At 41.5% G+C, this 20,809-nt stretch overlaps 1 long non-coding RNA gene across 1 annotated transcript; it reads left to right on the plus strand.

Annotated features, from left to right (window-relative positions):
• Positions 1–6,911: 6,911 nt before the first annotated feature.
• On the plus strand, positions 6,912–20,624 carry LOC144197257 (uncharacterized). Its single transcript, XR_013326501.1, has 3 exons — positions 6,912–7,070; positions 13,523–13,633; positions 20,486–20,624. It is a non-coding gene; the product is annotated as an uncharacterized LOC144197257 (long non-coding RNA).
• Positions 20,625–20,809: the final 185 nt, after the last annotated feature.

Below are 20,809 nucleotides of genomic sequence, written 5' to 3' on the forward strand. Positions count from 1 at the left end.
ATTTTAAAAGGATCAATAAGATCTGATGTTAAAACACATTGGAAAACGGCTCCAAATGAACACATTTTTCAATTGAATGAACTTGAAGTAGAACACTCATTATGGTACTGGATTACCTTTTCGTAGTTTGGGTTATTTGGCATTTGTTAGTCTGAGTTTTTACATTTGACTTTGTTGTTTTCAGTCCAACTGAAATGTGCTGGCACTCAACAAGTGAGAAACAGCTGTCGCTGGTTCAATAGCATTAACCGTAACTTCAATTACAAATAATACATTTGATTCAACAATTACTCTCAGAAATGAAATCTTTTCTTCCTTAATTTTGAGTCATGGCAATTTAGTCGTCGAATGCAATGATTAAGCTGTCTGAAATCATTTCTCAGGACCCTTTGGGTTGAGGCCATGGGAACGACGTTTGCAAAGGAATGGACACAATCCTCCATGTCTAAGATCATATGCCCTGGGCCTGACAAATGCTGGCTTTTTTCGGGCCTGCTTCAGGCACAAGACCTTGATGGTCACCACACCGCCCTTCGGCTTTAGTCTCCCGGACCGCATCTCCCCGACACCCCGCTGAGCAGTTAGCCACTAACAGCTGAGCTCCCACTGGGCAGACTCAGCAGGAGCCACAGTCGGCGGGCAGGGTCCCGTAGGACCAGGTTGCAACCATTTTGCTCCAGACTTTTGTTGGCGCCTGCACATTCTAGCGTGTCATCCATAACCATGTTCTTAGCTTACATTCTACTTGAAGGAATGCCTGTCTGCTCATCTTTCTTCCTGTGGTAGGAAGACGTCATCGACCAGATGCCTTCGCTCCCAGAAGTCATAGCAGGGTGCCAGGGGATTCCCGCTGGGCTCTCAGAGTAGGAACATACATTTCGCTGCGGGGGAAGCCCTGCAGCCTTTTAATGACGAGACGCATCAGTCTTCCTCTCATGCCCTGTCTGACATGCCCAAGTGTCTTGGTCATGGTGGCATATCCACGGTAAAAGAATGCATACGGCAGGGTGCTTTATTAAGCCCTGTGGGACTCTGTGTTCAAGCTCAGCAGTGAGCGTATTAAAGATTGTTCAGCACAGTTGGTGCAGTTTGTTAGCCTCGCAGGAGGTTATGATCTCATTTTCCTGTTAGTGACTTTACTATATTATTGCCCCGGAACAGTAAAACTAGTCATTCCAAATAGAAGTTTTTTTCTTTGAATTCAATAAGGTCTAACTTGGAGTTGCCTGGTCCAGGCTTTGAATCTGGACTGTAGCTTTCCTGCATTGAGTTGGCATGCTCCTTCATTTGTGTTTTGTTAATGCTGTTCGGGTTAACCGAGGACCTTAATTTGTCCCTGATTTTTTATAAGTGCCCTTTAATTTGGCTGGTAAAATTTTCAGAATTCGAATTGCCAGAAGAGTTAGAGGTAACAACAAGAATGCAGTGATCTTAATTTATGAGATTCATTCATTTTCAACATACCTTATCCTGGTCAATTTTGTGGACTCGTTAGTCAGTCGTAGGGCCTACATAGACACAGACAATAATTTACACTCACAATCAAACCACCACTAAGTAGAAATCGATCTCACGATTGCCCGGACCGAATTAAATAGGTGAGTGAACCACTACACCTATTTAATTATGTTTAATGTACATTAATTACTCATTACTTTGACAGCCAATACTCTGGTCATATACATCCCAATTGAATGAATCATATTAGAATTGAAAACATAAAGTTACATATTTGAATTGAAAACATAAAGTTAAATCATTCTGATCTGCAATAGTGGAGAAAAACTTAAATAAACATATTTTATTAAAATACAATATTTCCAGGAAGTGGCTGTCTATAATGCAAGCACATGTTTGATCAATGTGATACTATTTCTGCCAATGAAATACTTATTTTTTTTAATTTATACTTATTACATGCACCTCTACTTGAGTGAATTAGTGTGTACGTGTGTTGGTAGGACTGACATTCCAAAATGGCTATATTCAGAAGCAGTGCATTTTTTTTGTGTTTCAACATTATTCTCTCTCATTGCTTTGCTTGCCTTAAGCCAGGAGGTAGAAATGTACAGTAGGGCCAGGCTGCCAAGTGATGAAAGAGCCTGGCATCCAGGGACACTGTGGGCATGGACCAAAAGCTCAGAGCCAAACAGAAAATGCGTGCTGTTAAACTTAATGCTTTTTTTATGCTGTGATTCTTCCCTGGCGTTTTTTTTTTTCTCTCTTTCCTTCTTATTTTGGACGTGTCCTTTTTCCATCACTGGCTTGAGCGGTTTCTGCTTTATTTTCTGTTTTGTGAACGATTGGACCAGTGGCTTGGAGCAACAGTTCCTCGTGGGAGACGAGTGGATGAGAATAGTGAAGAGGAGGCCAAATGGAGACTTTTGAGTGGTAGTGTGGGAGTGTGTACATGTGGTTGTGGGGAAGTAGTGTGAACGTGGGTGTGCAATTCTTATAACTGGCAATTCTTACATACCTTGTTGCCCCTCGCAACATTTTATTTTAACATTTTAATTTGTAACAAGAGAAGAGATAATGAATTATTCAGTCATTCCTAGTTGTAAGAATCCTATCACTCTATCTAATAATGAATTAATTTGTTCTTCATGTCAGTTTTTAGAGCATTTGAAATGCAATACGGGTAGAGCTGGCCAATGCACATTCAAGACGTGACTTTTTGGAACATCTATGCCCAAATTTATAATTTTCCCTCTTTTGTGAAGACTTTGTTCAATATCCTGGTGAGTTTTCTTTCATCTAGGAGAACATTTGTGTTTACTGGTCACCAAAGTTGGCTCATATGTGTTGATAATTATCTGCCCAAATGTGTTTCCTATTTTTTCCTTCCCAAACTGAACTCATTCAAACATGCCTGTTTTTTTTTGTTTGTTATGTCTTTGCTTAATGCAATTTTGCTCTTCAGTCATGCAGTTTGCCTGGGAATGATTAATTGGAGATAAATGGTAATCACAGATGGTGCAGTGGTTCTTTTTGCCTGATTTCCATGAAGGCATTGCAAGTTCAGTTCCCAATGAGTGATTTTGTGAAGTGTGAATGACTGACTGTCTTTTTGATGTACAGTATGTGCCCTGTTATTAACAGCTTGACTTGGTCTTATTGATTGATGCAGGTGGGTGAGTGATAACTGTAAAAAAAAAGAAAAACATAATGGGTCATCATCATAAAAAAACAGCTTTCATTTTCCTAGGTCAAGTTTATAGACTCTTCTGCTAGAACAGAACAGAAGATTTGAATAAAACTGAGAAAATCTACAGCTTTGTAGGAATTTGCCAAAGCTTTGTATGCTCAATCCCTGTTCCAAGTTGTAGTGACTGTGTGTTTGAGACGATGGCAAATTCAAACACATTGACATAATCCTCCAGTTCTTAGGTCAGGCGTATAGTGCGCCTTGCCAAGACTTTGGTTTCCTAACTTAATTCTGTCTCATACTGCATGGCAGTGTGATGCAAGGTGTCAGCAACATCATCAAGATTATGTGTACTTTTATTCTTAACAGTACAGCTTTTCCCCAATTCTATGCATGGGTGTAATCATCAATGTTACACAGCTCTGTGTATTCATCACTCTTTTTTTTTTTACTATAAGGGTGTAAAGAAGCCAAAGTGAGGAAACTGGAGGAAAGACTTCATAGTGTTTATATCCGAACGAGAAGGCACAATCAGAGAGGGCTCAGGAAGAGTCGGATCAGAAAAACTGTGTCTGCTTTTGTGTTTTGGCTGCTGGAGATGCAAACACCTATAGACACACAATTTCAGTCTACGCAGTATGTGAGTCATCTCGTCTGCTCTATTTAGATGTTTCCTCACCTCATGTAGTCCATTGCCTTCGGTCATGTACATATTCTACTGTGTGTTTGTATGGGTCTGTGAAAAAGAAGGGGATAGGCCATGGAAAAAGTCCAAAATCAAATCAATCTCACATGTGGAGGCTGAGTGTGTTGGCGGTGCTGATGCTGATAGAGAGAGAGAGTCTGAACAGAATGTGCAGTGTGTGAATGTGTGTTTGCTTGGGTGTGACTGGCCCTGTTTTTGTACCTTAAATTGGAGCCATGCTGGAGGGGATTAGGACTACACGGCGAAAAATAACTAGACCTTTACTTTGCAACCAAACTTATTTTATTGCAGGTCCGTGAGTCTTCAGAACTCTGGAATCGGAATACAGGGTGGTAGTAGCTCATCTGTTAGGATATGGGATTTGGAACCGCAGGGGTATTTGTGAGGTCTGGTTGTGTGTGGTGTGCAACAAAAACATCATAATCGGTATAAAATAATACAGAATAAAAGGAAATAGAACTACTGAAAGCACATAAATAAGATTTTTACTACTCAAGTCCTGTCGAAATAAGTTAGGGCCATGTTGAAAACCCCTCCAAAATATGATAATGTGGAATTCGTTTATTCGTAATGAGATGAGAAAAAAAATTACAGGCAAACGTTTCATGTCGATCAGGTTCTGCTTAGTATTTGTTGAAATGACTAACATAGTTTGTTGATTTACTTCTGTGCTTTGGGTGTTTGCTCTCAAGTTGTTCTGCTAAATGTCTTGCTTAAAAATAGATGGGAATCCCTTTTCCCATCAATGCTATTAATGCGTCCAGGCTCTGCGGCAGCATAGCAGTTGCCAATTACGATTCTGGGTTGTGCAGTATTTCCCTATGTACCCAAGCGGACAGTGTCCTTTGCCAATGACCTGTAACAAAGTGTGAGAATGTCTTTGCATAAAAAAATATCAATAAGACAACAAAACCTTTCATACATGCTGGGTGTTAGAATTGATGAGATAGGGTGATTTCACCAGTTTATATTTTAGTTACAATACATGCACATAGTGTATTTTAATAACATTACGTTGACTGTGCAATGCTTTGTCAACTTTAATAATGGACCTGTGTCGTTCGGTTTAATTTTATTTTAAATGTCTATATTAAATCACAACAATAGAAGTATTGAATAGATTTTAGTCATGGTGTAGTATTTTAGTGTAGTGTTTTTTTCTTGTACAATTTATACTACACTTGTTAATTTTCCACATAAATGTTGTCAACGTGTGTATCAGAGGTAGATTGTCAGATAACATAATGAAATGCACTAAAGGAAAAGCCAGCCAACCAATGAACAGAGGCCAAGAAGATCCTAGAGGAGCTCGCCATGTGTGGCGGATGTTTTCCACACGCTACTCAGCCAGCTTGGCCACAGCTGTCCAAACCGCAGACCTCGGGAGAAGGGAAGGGGGAGAGCGGGGCAGGCAGCACAGGAGTGGGCTGGGGCGGCGGGCTTGGCAAAGGTCAGACAGGCTGAGGCAGCCGGGAGTGTGGGAACTGTCCGGGAAGGCATGTGTGAAATGCTCTGAGATGAGGTATCATCTTACAGCCAAAACCACCTTAGGGAAAGTACGCTGTGCCTGCATGTGTAAGTGTTTTTGAGCGTGTGTATTTATGCCTGGTGTCTGCATGCGTGTGTGCTCACATTTGGACAGTGGGGTAAGAGGGAGGGGGGGCTCTTTTGGGAAATGATGCTGAGCAAGGAGGGGAAATGCCCCGAAAGATGAAAAGAAGAGGAAGTCGTTTTATGAATGCTGAGAGACAAGTATTCACACTAATGTCGTTGTCTGTACCAAAATACATGTCCCCGTTGTTAATAATCATATGCTTAACAGATTCCAACACAGTATGAGAAAAATATATCTTAAATTCCTCCATTGCAGTGAATTTGCTCTTGAATTAGCTGATTATGATATTTTGAGTCCAGATGTTGATTCATAGGTCGCTCAGCATCAAGTCCTGCCCAAATTAGGGAAAAATACAAACGTAATGAGTAAAAAGAAAACAATAGAAATGAATGAAAAAGTGGCACAATTATATAAATAGGATTTAAAGAATAACAAGATTTAAATTACAACAATCTTGACATCCACATGGCCCTGTCAAGATTATGATTAGTGTTTAGAATGATAGATTTTGTTTGTGATAATCAGTATTTTTGTCTCTGCTGACAACATTTCACAACAGGATAAATATGATTTTGCGATTTGATCAGCCAATAGGCCTCTATTATGAAATATTACTATATTTGTATCATTGATAATAGCACTGTGTTCACTTGATTCCAGTGTTTTCCACTTTGTCTTTCAAATACGAAATAAGACTGAGTGAGACATAATGTAGGAAAAAAAAGTTCATTTCAGTTCAAAACAAGCATCAAAAATGTATTTTGTTACATACAGTTGAAGCTCTTCTAGGGGGAAGTTTCGAAAGGACCATGACGATATGCTTGAATACATGCATTGTAGTTATTTCTTCCATTTCCTGTATTTAGCCCCTCTTCTCATTTCTACTTTGTAATTAAGTAGTACTTTGTCTAATGTGAGCGCGTGTGCATAATTTCTGACAGTCTAAACTGTGTGACGTTTTAGAAATTAGCCCAATTCAATGTTATTATAGCTGCGGTTTAAGGGGGTCACGTGTGGCGTGTGCCGCTCGACCCACTGTTGTCTGGGTGTGCTTTGCAATGTGGATTCCTTCAAATTATGAGTAAAGCAGTCTTCTCACTGATCCATGTTTATCTTCCGCGGAACAACTCTGGTTATTTTAATTAGACGCAGGCATCCTCCGTTGAACTTTTTGTGCACTCTTGACTGCAGATAAGCGCTTTCCATGTGCAGACAGACACGCACACACCGGTACAGTTCATGTTATCCCGATGCCTCGGCATGTTTTCGTCTTCTTTCCTGATTCACCTGAGGCACACCCCTCACTTATGTAGTTATTCCATACGTCATCTAAGCTTTCTGTGTTTACATTAGTGTCATAACAGATAAGATATGTATGTAGTGCTATAACCCCCACCTTTGTCTACTCCTCCTGCTTCCATTTTTCTCATGGCTGGGCCTTTGAAGAAGCCTAATCCGCGTTATTTGCTTTCCCAGGCTTGTGTCGGGTCCCGCTGTGTATTGACTGTGGAAAATACACTCCAGTGTGCTGGCCGCTCCCCGTGTCCTTGATTTATCCGAATAGGATGTGGCTGATGGGTGCACATAAAGAAGTCTGAATGGTGGGTAAATATGATCTCTTCAGTTCTGCTTTAGTGCGGAGGGCGACGTTGCGGCTGCCGGTCAAAAAGCTTTATGTAGTTGACGTGCATTCAGAGGGTGTTTTCATTCAACGATGCTCAATTTGAAGTCTCCAAAGACCACTTGGCTCACAATGGGGTCCCACTTCATTACAGTAAATAACAGTGGCAGTCGCCACATTGTCTCCGTAGTGTGCGTTGATCCAACATGCTTTAAATGGGGGATTGTTTTAGTGCCAGTTCTGCTTCCTCTCCTAAGGTAGGAGGAGGAGGAGGGGGTGAACTTAAGAAAATGTCATTGGTTGGTCAGTGTTCAAGAATATTACCTTGACTTTAATGCTTTGTATTGTAAAAGTTGCAGTTTTATAATTTTGAGCACAAATAGTGGGGGTTAAACTCCTTTTCCAGAGCAGTTATGGTCTTCCCTCAGGGGGCCACTAGTGTTACATAAATAGGTGGGTGGGCTCCATTCATTATGCTAATTGGGTTTGAAATCATAAGCATCAAAAAGAGAGACTGGTGTAGTCTGGAGGGGAAAAAACGTCATTCTAAATATCTTTTGGGGCTTTTTGTGTCCTGCTATTTACTGTCATACTATGTCAAAATGAATGGTGTGGGAAAAATACATTTAAAATGACCTAAGTCATGATCATGACCATCTCGTTAAATGCGATAGTACACGTGTCCCCCGGACACTTGCTTTCGTTTACTGTTCCAGTCTCGGTCAGTCTGCCCTCAGTCAGGGAATGGCCGTTTGCCGGGACCCGCAAAAGCCTCAGTGGCCATTTCTCCATTTTGTTTTCCTGGGGGCTTTTGGAGCCAGCCCCAGCTTGGCCTCCACTCACTGTGTTTATGTCCTGCATAATTGTAGACCTCAACCCAAGCGGGAGCCCGGCGTCTGTCAAAATAGCTGCGTGCTCGCTTCAAGTGAGACCTCAATCACATCGACTCCTGGAGTCAGACCGCATCTCCCAGAACCCCCTGCCTGGCGAGGCTGGTGGCCTCCCCGAGAGGACTGATTGGATCGAGGCAAAAAAACTGGCGTGGGCTTTCACAGCGGCGCCCACCACTCCAGCACACACACGTACAATCCAAACATCATTTTTCTCAACTGCCTCGGGGCCCACGCTGGGTCCCACACCTTGAGCACGCGGCCGTGAAATGGGGCCCTGTTTGGGAGCACTTGGCAAGCCTTGTGGAAACAGTAACAGCGTGCTGCTCGTTAGCGCCGATGACGCCAGCAAACTGGCCGTCTCCGGGGAGCGCACCGCACCGCCACTGCCAGACAATGAAACCTTCACACACACACATGATTTGATTTTGAATACGACCTCAAACTGTACCACTTGCTCCCGTTACAGCATCGGCAGTCATGACAACATCCGTTCCTCCGCCCGCCCGACCTACTGACCTTTCTCAGCCGGGGAGGCTTGGCCACATACTTGTGTTGACCTCTAGCACGTCTATCCCCTCCCACCCCTTTTCTATTCCCCTGTTGGGAGGCGAGGGGAGATCAAGGAGTGGGTGGGGTGAGTCGTGGACGGGTGACAGGCGAGCATGAGGCGTGGGGGAATTTTCAGAGCACTAAATCCCTTCACCTCCACCCTAGAATCAGGGAATTGGCCAGCCCACACAAAACTCAATGACACACCCGGAATGCTGCCCCCCTCTCTTTTTGTTTTCTTCAGGTAATTACCCCTGTGGTCACGGTGCTCAGAAAAGAGAGCGTCAACAGGGCGGCGCAATTGTGACAGGAATTGAGGCAGCACTCCACTTTGTGCTGGAAAAACACACCACCTTTGGTCCTTGGTGGTTTTTGCTTGCCGACTTGAGTTATGGGTTGTATCAGGACTAGCCAACCTTTCCATGCAATAAACACGTTTTTTTTTTTAATTCTTTCTTTGGACAGAGGCGGAGCGAGGTTAACACAATCCCACAATTGAGTTCATTTAGAGAATTTGCACCATCTTCTGACCAAAGTCAGCTGAGGCTCAGTTATCAGATATGTCTGAAAGATTAGCCTCAATGATTACAAGCCAATGTATTGAGAGTAGGCTTGGGGCAATACCACGGCTTGCGCAGAAATATCATTCATTCATATTCTGTACTGTGCATCCTTGTAATGGTTCTGGGGGTTGGAACAGCCTATCCCAGCTGATTTTGGACGAAAGGCAGGCCACCGAGGTGTTGGCATCAACTCTATCATTCCAATTTCAGGATAAAATGCAGGATAGAGATCATGTATTTATGATTTGGGGAATTTTTTTCTTTATTTTACAACATTTTGTGACTCTTTGTTTCATATCCTGGAAAAACACAATTTTAAGGAAAGGCAACCCTTGTCATCACATCTAACTTGTAATCTACAAGTCATTTGCTAGAATGAAAAGGACTTGTAGAGGGGTTTACAACTTTAAATTGAGTTAATAGATAAGCTAGCATTGTTTACATTTTTTGGCCGTCCACCTTTCTCGTGGTGGCATGTTGCCTCTCACAGGTTTATCTTGGTACTTTGCCAGACATTTGGCTAGTGGAAGGACTGAGTAATTTTAAGGAGTGACAACAATAGGTGTGTACTGTGGTATGTTATTTTGGTCATCTGCACTACACCAGACTGGACTACAAATGCACACAAATATACCTGACGTCTGTCTGGTTTACATCTCAAATTGAGAGCCTGCAATTAAGATCAACATACATTCTTTTTTTTGCGTTAAAGATCACACATTAGATTAAAAACAACCTGTCAAAGATCAAACTCAAAGCAACATGATGCTACGTAAAAAAATATTTTTCCGATAAGTTTATTTCTTCAGATGTGGCGTCCGACATGTCATGTGTCGTTTGGCTTCTTCTCACAAGCAAACAGTGAGTGTCAGCAAACAGTTTGTAGTACTGGTCTAGTTTTTGCCTGTGGCGATGAACTGCCAAAGTGATAAGAGCAATCTCTTACCTATCTGCTTTGTCATCACCTACTAAGAAAGCAAGACAGTTTTTTTTGGGGAGGGGAAGGTGGGCAAAATAAAGAAATAGATTAGACTGACAAATCTCCGTATGACATTATCACTTTAGCGTACTAAATCACTTGGCTATGGGCGCTGAGTTGTAAAAGAGTGGGACCATGGCTTGAGTACACTGTCAGGATAAATTACAGTTGGTGATTTTTTTCTAGTCACTCCAACAGCAAGAAATGCATACAAAGTGTAAAATTATAATTTTTGGGGGGTGTTAATGGAGGTTTAATTGGTAAGCATTAATGTATGGACATAGTGTATATCAGCACTGACTACAATTAGATTAAAAGGCAGTGATCATTTGTCTTTTACAGAATGGCGCTTACTGTAGGTAATCTAAGGCCGTTGCATGTGAGCGTGTGCAAATGTTCAGCCAATAATTTGACATCTATTCACATTGCTAAACTTGACGATACGATCAGAGGTGCCAAATCGAAGGATTGTGCCAAACTCCTGGAGGGCAAGCCACCAACTTTCCTTCCTTCCTCCCTCCTTCCTCCTCTTCGTCCTGTGATTCCCGGTGGTTGTAATTGAAAATGTATTTATTGCAAGCCCAGAGGCTGGTCTGGGGAGAGGGAAGAAGGAGGTGCTGCAGCTCATGAAGATGTGGTTGAGGTGAGGGCTGCAGGGTTTGGCTGCTCTTCAGCGCCATTCACTAACTCAATCATACTTTTTTTCCTTCCCTTTTTACTTGTTCCCTTTGTTTGCCGACAGTCACTTTTTGCTCTTGAATATTTTCTCAAATTGCACATCTTTTATCTTGCCAGTTTATCCATCACAATCAATCTACTCCTTGGCATTCCTGACGGTACATATTAACCATTTATTATGAAAATACTGCCATTTGACCCAAAATGGAGAGTGACATGCTGATAAACAAAACAAAAATGAGCGTTGGGAAGTATCAAGACGGTTCATTGGAAAAAAATAAGCCTCTGTGAATGCGTGATTGGTAGCTGGCCCCCAGCCGGCAGCATGACAAGTCCGCTTCTCCAATACTGTAAGATGGAAAGCCGTTAGCATTGTCTTCCCAGCAATTCTTTGACTTCCCTATGACCAATCCCAGTAACACAGCCATTTGGCACGACAAAGTGGGCCACCGCAAGCTAAAGAAGCATTGGGCACATGAGAAGCCAAGGAGAAGATGTAATGCAGCTTTTTTTATGCTCATTCTGGGCCTGTGATAGCTGCACTGGCAATGGATTTGTATCCCGGCTACACTGAAAGGCCTTCTCAATTGGATGGAGCTTTAAAGTGAAGCAAGAAAGCTCTGGAAAATCGGCCCTCAAAGGCACATTTCAACTGGAAAGCCTTCCTTTTAAGCTGTCACTCCTTGCTACTCCACAATCCTATTATGGCACCAACTTATTGTAATTAAAAGGCTGAGGAGATATGCGGGCAAAACACATCCATCTGACCATCGAGGGCACAAAGGGCCATGTTGTTGTTCGCTGGCAAGTCAGATCGTCTTATTTGCGTTGACGTGCGGGATGGCGGCAGACGCCAGATCTCCCTCGGTCCGTCACCTCACTTAGCGGACATTTCTCCATCCTTTTCATGTGCACTTCTCTTTTAGACGGCACAAAAAAACAGAGTCTTTAAAAGAGAAGCACCTCATCAACTCTTCTGCTCAAGTTCAAATGCATTTTGCTGGGAATTGGCTCCTCCTCTGAATGCTACTTTTTTTAAATGTGCTTCTTAGTAAGAGGATTGTGTGTCTTTATTCATCGCTGGCTTAACAAAGAGCAACTTTTGAAGGGGTTGACAGCTGGCTTAGTTGAGCTAGGTTCTACAACGCTTTGTTTAGTCCATTTAGACTGCAAGCTTTCACTAAATGAGAGAAAATCTTTGATGCACCATTTATTAACTTTGTGACGGGAAAATAATAAGAGCAATAACAGACGGAAGCAAATCTTAGATCTCTGTTCTCTGTTGTTTTCTCTTGGTTTACAAATGATGTGGGGAAAGTTAAACCAGCAATTGTCGGGATTACCTGCAGCAGCTGTGTTATGAATCCCAGACAGGTACTTTTTTTCCATAGATATTTCCATAGAATCTTTGTTTCTTTGTTTTTTGAAGTTTTTACATAGAACTGAATAATAATATGAAATATGGCTTCTTTCCAGACTTCAGGATGGTGGAGCATTCGCTTTGTGCAAATCATCTGACTTTAAGCAAGAGTGAAGTAGTGGTAGTAAAGTAATAGCATGATGTGTAAACACACCTGCACATAGTTCGGACTCTTTTAAAGAACTGAAGCCATTGAGCATTGACTGTAATCCTGTAATGTGTTGATTTCTTTTATTGAACCACTTTTTTACCCGATTGTACGCTATATTTAGTCATATTCACTTTAAATAGTACCACTGTAAGGGTATTCATCTTTAAAATGTCCACTATATTTTGTGCCAGGATATTCAGGATCTAACATCATTCTAGTATGCAGTGGAATGCATTAGCTGGAGATTTTAATACATACATGTAAGTAGTCAGTAGTAGTGTGCAAACAGATGCCCTGTCACTGACACTTACTCTCGCAATCCAACACATACTTTCTCAATCTGCCTCACACTCCCACATTACAAGGACCGAGGCTGAAAGGCAGTCCATCTTCACATTGTGCTGACATTCACTTGTGGATGGCCAAGTTGTTTAACATGTCACAGTGTGCTACCAAATGTATATCCAATATACATATTACCTCTTTAATCATCTTCATCAAATATCTTTCCACTACAGGATAATTCTTCATCTTATCCATACCTTTTCAAACAATGTCTTTAGCTACATTGTCTTGACGGTATTTATGGTCAGATTTCATCATCATTTGTGTTACGATATGCATCGTGAGAATAATGTTATCCGTTTTGCGATCAATAACATTTTAGTTTTTGTTAGCATGGAATGAAACACCTTAAAGACAAGCAATCCTTCTGTTGAACTGCCACCATTCATCGCTCAGATGTCAAATATTTGTAGATCAAATAGTAGACTCAATGTTGAGTCGTATCTTGAAAAACACACCGCAAAAGTGGCTTGTATCTCAAATCCTAGCTGTAACCTCGAAAATAATAGACACTTTGGCAGCCTGCAAGGGGGAAAAACTATTTCTCTGCCCACACAATGATGAGCATGAACATAGCGTCTTTGTGCTGATGCTGAGCCAGATAAATGGCCTCAATACACCCACACACTTTCACACACACCCAACCCCACAAATGCACACGATGGTTGCCGTCTGCCTCTGGGAAAGCAAATAGAAGAAAAAGAGGTGTGTGACTCACCTGAGGGCATGTGTGCGTTTGTGGTTTGGAGAGTGTGTGAGAACATTCTAATGCTGCGTGTCCATGTGCAAAAGCGTGCCGAGACTGGATGGAAAAGGTCCTATAAATGAAAGGATGCTGTTCATTCTTTTTGCAGGCAAGGAAGTAAGATGGCAGCACATGAGGGATTCTTGGTCATCCCTGACATCGTTTGTGCTCTACGGGCCAACAGCTACGCCTGGTGCCTCCTGAGAGCACGTGCGTAAAGGTTGGTTCTGGTGATGTTGAAGCATTTTGTGAGTGTGTGTGCGTCTGTGTGTGTATGTAGAACCATGCTACACAACATCCCCGCCTGGAAAGTATCCAACCAGCCTACCATGTGTGTTTTTTTACGGGTTTGGTAGGAAACTAGAGTACTCCCACGCAGACCCGGGAGAAAAAGCAAATTCCACAAAGCAAGCCTTGAACCGACCAGGAATTGAACCCTCGATCTCAGAACTGTGAGGCAGTCTTGCTAAACACTCACAATGCAGCCTTGTGTATGTCTATGTATATATAAGGGCTGCCCAGTGGTTGAGTGGTTAACACGTTGGCCTCATCGTTCTGAGACCCTCCTGTGTGGAGTTGGCATGGTCTCCCTGCACGTGGGTTGGGTTTCTTTTCGGTACTCTGGCCTCCTCTCACATCCCAAAAATATTCATATTCATACTTTGGAACAATTTGGATCATCCATTCATGTTTTGGGATGTGGAAGGAAACCAGAATTCCCAGAGAAAACCCACATATTCTTGGAGAGAGAAGATGCAAACTCCACATGAAGCCCTTAAAAACGTGATTAGGTTAGATTAGTTTGGGTTAGAACTTTATTTCATCCTGTATTTGGGAAATTTCTTGGTTTCAGCAAGATAGTCACAAGACACAAGACATTGTAGACCTAGGTAAAAAAAAATACTAAAATGCAATACGTACCACAATTAACTTTGGATACAAGTGTTCTGATGTAGCCTACTTGTAGGCCGTTGCCGTCATTTGCTTCTACAACACGAGAACCTAATTGCTGCTGTTGTTGTTTAAACAACCAACAATAAAGACATCTCATCCCAGACTCACTTATGTTACATTAGAATCCAATTCAAAGAGGCTTGATGTGGGTTTGAACTCATGCAGGATGCGGTCTGACATTTTCATGTATGGTTAAGTGTGTGTGGAAGGCTGACTCATACAGACTTCCTCTCTGGAAGTGTGCATGTCACATACTCTGGAGGGTTTTCAAATCCAATACAGATAGATTTGTTCCAGACTTACATACAAGAGATGAAAATGTGAAAATTATAGAAAGACCTGGTTATATAACTTTAAGTTGTTTATCGATCATGCCCATACCTCATGGTTAATATACTCTATAACCTGAAAAGTATCGGAATCCTGCAGTCTCGATATGCGATTCTGGACCATCCATGGCTGCTGTTATGTCGCTGCAGCTCCACATAGACAGCAATTACAGAAGTCCCACATAGGACCTGCCTTCAAATATTGACACTTGTTACCAATAAATGTGTTAGTCTGTGGCCCCAAAGATGGTCTGAATCACCATTACTGCGCATTTGTATCGTTGCATACTGACAGGTCGAGCCTGATTGGGCAGGAAAAACAGTCAGTTGAAGAGGAGGCACTTTTGAAAGAAGAGTAATTATGTTTCTTGTCGTGGGATTTTGTCATGGCCACTGAGGTTCTTAAGACCTGTAATAGTAATGTTACGCAAGTAACAAAGTTGTCAAACTTGAATAATTTTAGTCCTTCTTTCAGAAGAGTTAAGCCTGATAATGACTCATTACTGAATAAAGTAATATTATTATCCCACGACATAAATAACAATACCGACCTTGCCATCTGTATCTGTTTGGTCATCCACATCCTTCACCAGTTCAAAAAGTACTTTAAAACATATAAAATGTTTTATTTTTTTAAAAACATTACAAAGGCGTTTCGCTGATATGCAAAAGACCCTTCTATTTGCATTTATTTTCTTAGTTTTACTCCTGGATAAGCTCATATTTAAAAAGTCTGTAATCTATTTTCCCCTCACAATTTCTAACAGTTTTATTATTTTGTCCAATTTATACAGCCTACCAAAATGCAGTGGTCAAAACATATAAAAGCCAATATGTGGATTCAAGTGGAAGCTGTTAAAAGTGGTCCCGGGCGACAGTAAAGATGCTGAGTGTAGAAACGGAAACTTCCATCCGCTCCGGCACCCACGGAATGTCTTCTTTGATACCAGTAATGAACGTGTCCATTTGTCTCGCCCCCAAAAAACGTCCGACGGGAAGCGCTAGTGGTCGTCGGTCGAGGCGGTAAATATTCAGGATGTGGTTTTTGGGGAGGAATTTCATCTTTGATGATACACTTGGCAACAGACTGTCTTTGTTTGTCATTAATCCTCCCTGACCTCTCTTTCATGTCGTCAAATGCAATTGGTCTTCTGTGCTGCCGTCAGAAACTAGATACTAAGCTAAACACCTTAATGATAACACAATATTTTCATAATCTGGAAAAAGAAACCAATGTCAAACAAGAGAAGTCAGAGGAGCTTAGACCTCCAACAAGGCTGAATAATCATGACAGAACTCTCAGAACGAAGAAGCCAATGTAATACTGGATTTCAGAATTTGGTTGTAAAGGAAAATTACAGTGTAGTAGGGGGAGGAGAATGAGTCCAGCTCCAAATTACCAAAACCCTGGACCAATTGACACCTTCTGGAAAAAAAGGCAATAATTGCATTTTCCAGCAAATGTTACATTAGTCAAAGCTATGGTTGACTAAATAAATAAAATCCCAGCCAACAGTTTTCCTCAAAACAACAAGTCATGACATAGACTTTTTTTTTCACAATACTAACAACATATGTATTATATTCATTTATTTATGCCCTTTCACAAATAGCTATTGTTGGAAGTTGGAATGGCATAAAGCTGTGTATCCACATTTAGGTACTAATATTTTTGTTTAAGTAATTTTCTATGTGGAATGTGTGCTTTGGCTGAAAGATAGTTGAAGAATATTAGTTTAGATTGAATTCAGAAAATCATTCAGAAGAGAGAAAACGTGCATTAGTCTTTAGCTGCTCAGTCTTTAAGATTTTAATGTCAATTATTTGTTTATGAAACCCTTTGTGATCTTTTTTTTTTAATTCCTACCTATATAAGTAAAAATGACTTGACCTGCATGTGTATGGTGTGCAAGAGGCTGGGCAGTTCACTCTGTAGAAATCGCACGCTTCCACTTAACCTCAATTGGTGCAAACCAGTAAATTGAAGCCGTGGTTACTGCAGGGAAGTGGTGAATGAAGTCTTTTCACGACGCGATGCAAACTGGAACTGAAAACGCAAGATGAACAGATCCTTTATGTCCACACGAGAGGAGCTCACACGCCGGACAGAGCGAAGTTTCGACTGGAAGGCCACTGTTTGTCAGAGGATCGAATAAACTCCCACGTGTCTGGGCCACACACGCAGATGCACACGCCACATGTGTTCATGTTCACCCCTCATCTTAACATCTAGCCTTCCCTCTCTTAATTCGGGCCACACTCCTCGCCGACTTTGATGAAGGCTTTATTTCTTGGCGTGTACGACAATAATCTTCTTCACCCCTCCGAAAAAGCCGGCCAGGGGGAGAAAGACCCCGGTCTCGACGCTTTACTCTATCTGTTGGCCCCCAAACTTCCCGACCGCAGCGGCGCGTTTCAATTGCCGTTGAAAGGAGACCAAATCCCTCTCGTATGCTACAAAACAACACTGTAGCCTTTTCAGTTCACCGGCCCACAAGGAAACGGTCCTTTCTGTCCTTGGCCCACTCTACGTCCGTCTTTCCATGTGCTCCTCACACATGTTGACACTGTTTGTTGCGGGTTAAGATGCTCTCTATAGCGCATTGTTTCCCTTGCTGCTTCTCTCTTATTGAGTTTTTCCGGCCTGGCTCTGCGAGCTGGAGAGCTACGAAAGCGCTGAAAGACCCCCGGATGGTAGTCGGCACTCCAGGGGGCCTTTCCACCCGCAGAGCCCTTGCCAAAGACCTTCATTGTGGGTAGCAGCAGGCAGCCAGCAAGCGCTGTGCGCTGGAAGTATTGTGTTGCTCCATAGACCCACGCCACTCTCGGCACAAGGGTCAAAGTTGAACCCCCATTGGGTCACGCATCGCTTCGTACCTGTCTTGCCAGTCTTCCCTCTTTCCATCCGCACAGCGGCACATACAAAGGAACGTAATTAGAATGCTACTAATCAGACTCCTCTCGTTGCGACCTTGCAGGCTAAATTGGAGAAGTTTCGTTTATGTTTGATACAGTTAACATGGAGGCTGATAAGCAGGGCAGGTCACAAGCCAATGCTGCGTGCTTCGAGAGCTTTCGGCGCGAAGATCAGATCTTGTCAAAGCGCAAAGAAAGCTTTGATGACAAGCCGTCGTTGTTGATGCGGGTTTGTGAGTCACGAGTGTGTGTGTGTGTGCCTGTTTGTGTAGTTTGATAACTTATATGGTGAAAGAGCTTGTCAAAGGTTGATATCTATGCAAAGATAGACCTCACCCCTATCTGCTTATCTTAACACCCTTGTGCTTGCATGGAGGGAATGCTGGGCCTCACGCCTCCATGCATCATCAGCATAAACACATCTGTAGAACAACAGAATTGAACCATAGAGTGTCGGACAGAATGCACCATACACACTATACATATTCAAAAGAATGCCAATTAACTAACATCTCAATGTTCTGCCTTTTCAATTCTTTCATCACAAACTAAAATCTTTGAACCTTGACATACTGTGCGAGCATTTCTATCTCAAAGACAGTTCTGTTTTCTGCCAGCCAGGAAATTAAAAGAAAGACCATTTATTTTCTTTTTTAATATTTCCTGATTTGTAGTGACCAACATTTTTAAGTCAAAGTCTTTTTCGTTTTCGAGTGGATACTGATTTAAGACTTCAGTACTGGCCTACGGTTGATTAACCACACCAAAGTTCAAGGGGAATTTAAAACTTGGTGCTCATATACAAAAATTAGTATGCACACAGCCAAGGAAGCACCTTATACAATTGACACCAGTTACGTCATTGCTAAATTCCCTTTTCTTCCTTGAGTAGACTGTCATTTGGAAAATTCCTGAGTGCACAAAAGATGTTGGTGTCACTAATGTTTAAGACAGAAGCGATCCATCAGTCTCGGGTGCTGTCAACAATGATTTATGAGTCCGACCTCCTATTAACAGTACATGAGCCCCTTAAACCCTGACCCTCACCAATTCACACCACCACAGTGAGCCTTCAGTCAATTCTGTCCTCTCTGCAAGATGCACATTGTATTCGGAAGACCCATTGAGTGTGCGTGTGCAACGCTAACTCGCATTCCCCATGCTAACCTCTTGGCAATGTTCAATGCCTGAGGGCAGGAGTTTGCAATCACCACGAGAGGCATTCCCAGCTTGGGACCTCTATTTGCTTTCAGGCCTACTTGCGGGACCACCTTCCAAGTGTCCCGCTGCTAGAAATGCGTTTTCTCCTCTGAAAGTCTTTACAGAAATGTCACCCGGTCGGACTCCCGACGGGATGTTTGTCGTTATGATAACTTGATTAGGCTTCCTGACAGATGAAGTTTTTACTGCGGTACTGGGGAGAGCAATTTGTCACTTCTTCTGAAGACCCAAATTAGGGGGAGGGATTGGAAAATTGGCTGGTTACTGACACTTTCTTTTTTTAAGCCAATAGCTAAAGAATAGTAGTGGAACTTTTGAAGTTGAACACAGTTTTTGCAATGATGCCGGTGGACTGTTTAATTTTTACCAGGTTCTAAACAAGGTGTGGGCAAACTACGGCCCGCGGGCCACATCTAGACCGCGAGGCCTTTTAATCCGGCCCGCCAACGTTGTCCAAATAATGTTTTATTTTTTATTTTTTCCCAAGATGGGTCTGTCCATTCTTATTTGTTTTCCGTCTTTTACAGCCCCTCTATCTTTTTTTAAATTACATTGTAATATTTCTTAATACATTCCTTTTTACTTGATTTTGTACATTATACTTTTTACTTTAATGATGAGTGATGAGTATGTTAAAACTTTAGTCCTTTTTTTCTGTTTATGTTTCAAATGTACTGTTAACGGATGCAGTTTTTTTATATGTATCATATCTTGTGCTTTTTTTTTTTTTTTTTTACTTGAAATTGTTTGTCTTTTGAAACATTTAACTTAGGAGGTTTCTTTGTAATCAGCCGAGTTCCTCACATCAACATGCACTTTTTATGTGATTGCTTTTCTGGCTTTTCCGTCAGAACTGAAGGTTGCTATTCCTATTTATGCAATCATGCTGTTGCACACCATAAACCAGGATTCAATTAGAGCGACCAAGGCCCACATTTCAAAAGTGGCCTGATTTGCATAATACAAAAGCATCTTAATAATTGACCTTGAAGGCCAGATGCAATAAACGTTTGTGCTTGAAATGGCTTGTTCAATGTCAACATGCATAATAAGAGTGTGCTCTTATTTTTTTGTATTACATTATTCATTGTACTATAAGCTGTCTATCACGGTACGCAAAGGTCAATGGTTGCCTTTGAATTGGAGAATAAAGAAACCCTAAAAATTAGGGGGGGGGGGTATCCAGCACTGCATTACTTGTCATCAGTTATAATCGTAAAAAGAGATCAGCAAGTTTTGTAAAAGCTAAAATATGATGGTAGATCCTTTTTTTAAATTCCATGTACCACCATTAAGTTCACGGAGAACTGATGTCTTTGTAATAACCAACTGCCAATGATTACTTTTTTTCACACCCAAATCACAATGTGAATGTTTGTTGACAACAGACATTGACTCAATTGACAACACCTCATTTTGCTCTCAAGACTATGTGGCTACGTGACCTCTGACCAGCCACAGAATGTGGGTTTCATGTGACGTATTCAAGGTTCTACCATCTGTGACAGCCCCTCTTTTCTAAACAAAACTAGTTTACCAATTTGCCTTTCCCACTAAAACATACATTATTCAATGTCCATGTTTGTACTAAATATTTCTCTTTATCATCATAACCAATATCTTACTACTCAATTTGTTTCATTTTTCTGCAGACTCCAAGTGATTCCCTATCTGAACACTTGAGGACGCCCCTGGACATTCACAAGTGAGAGACTTTTTTTTTTTACATCTCAGTTTTTATATAATAGTGGGATTATGTATACAATATATAAGTCTACTGAATGATAAAACACAAAATACAAAAATTGGGGGAGCAAAGAAACTGTAATTTATAACTAACAGATTATTTTACACTGGTTTTTGAAAAAAAAAACGGGTGACACACCCAGCACAACTGTAAAATTAATAATAATAATAATATAGTAATAATAATAATAATTATTATTATTATTATTATAATGATAATAAGGATAATG

The sequence above is a fragment of the Stigmatopora nigra genome, chromosome 5 (genome assembly GCF_051989575.1).
Source record: "Stigmatopora nigra isolate UIUO_SnigA chromosome 5, RoL_Snig_1.1, whole genome shotgun sequence".
NCBI lineage: Eukaryota > Metazoa > Chordata > Actinopteri > Syngnathiformes > Syngnathidae > Stigmatopora > Stigmatopora nigra.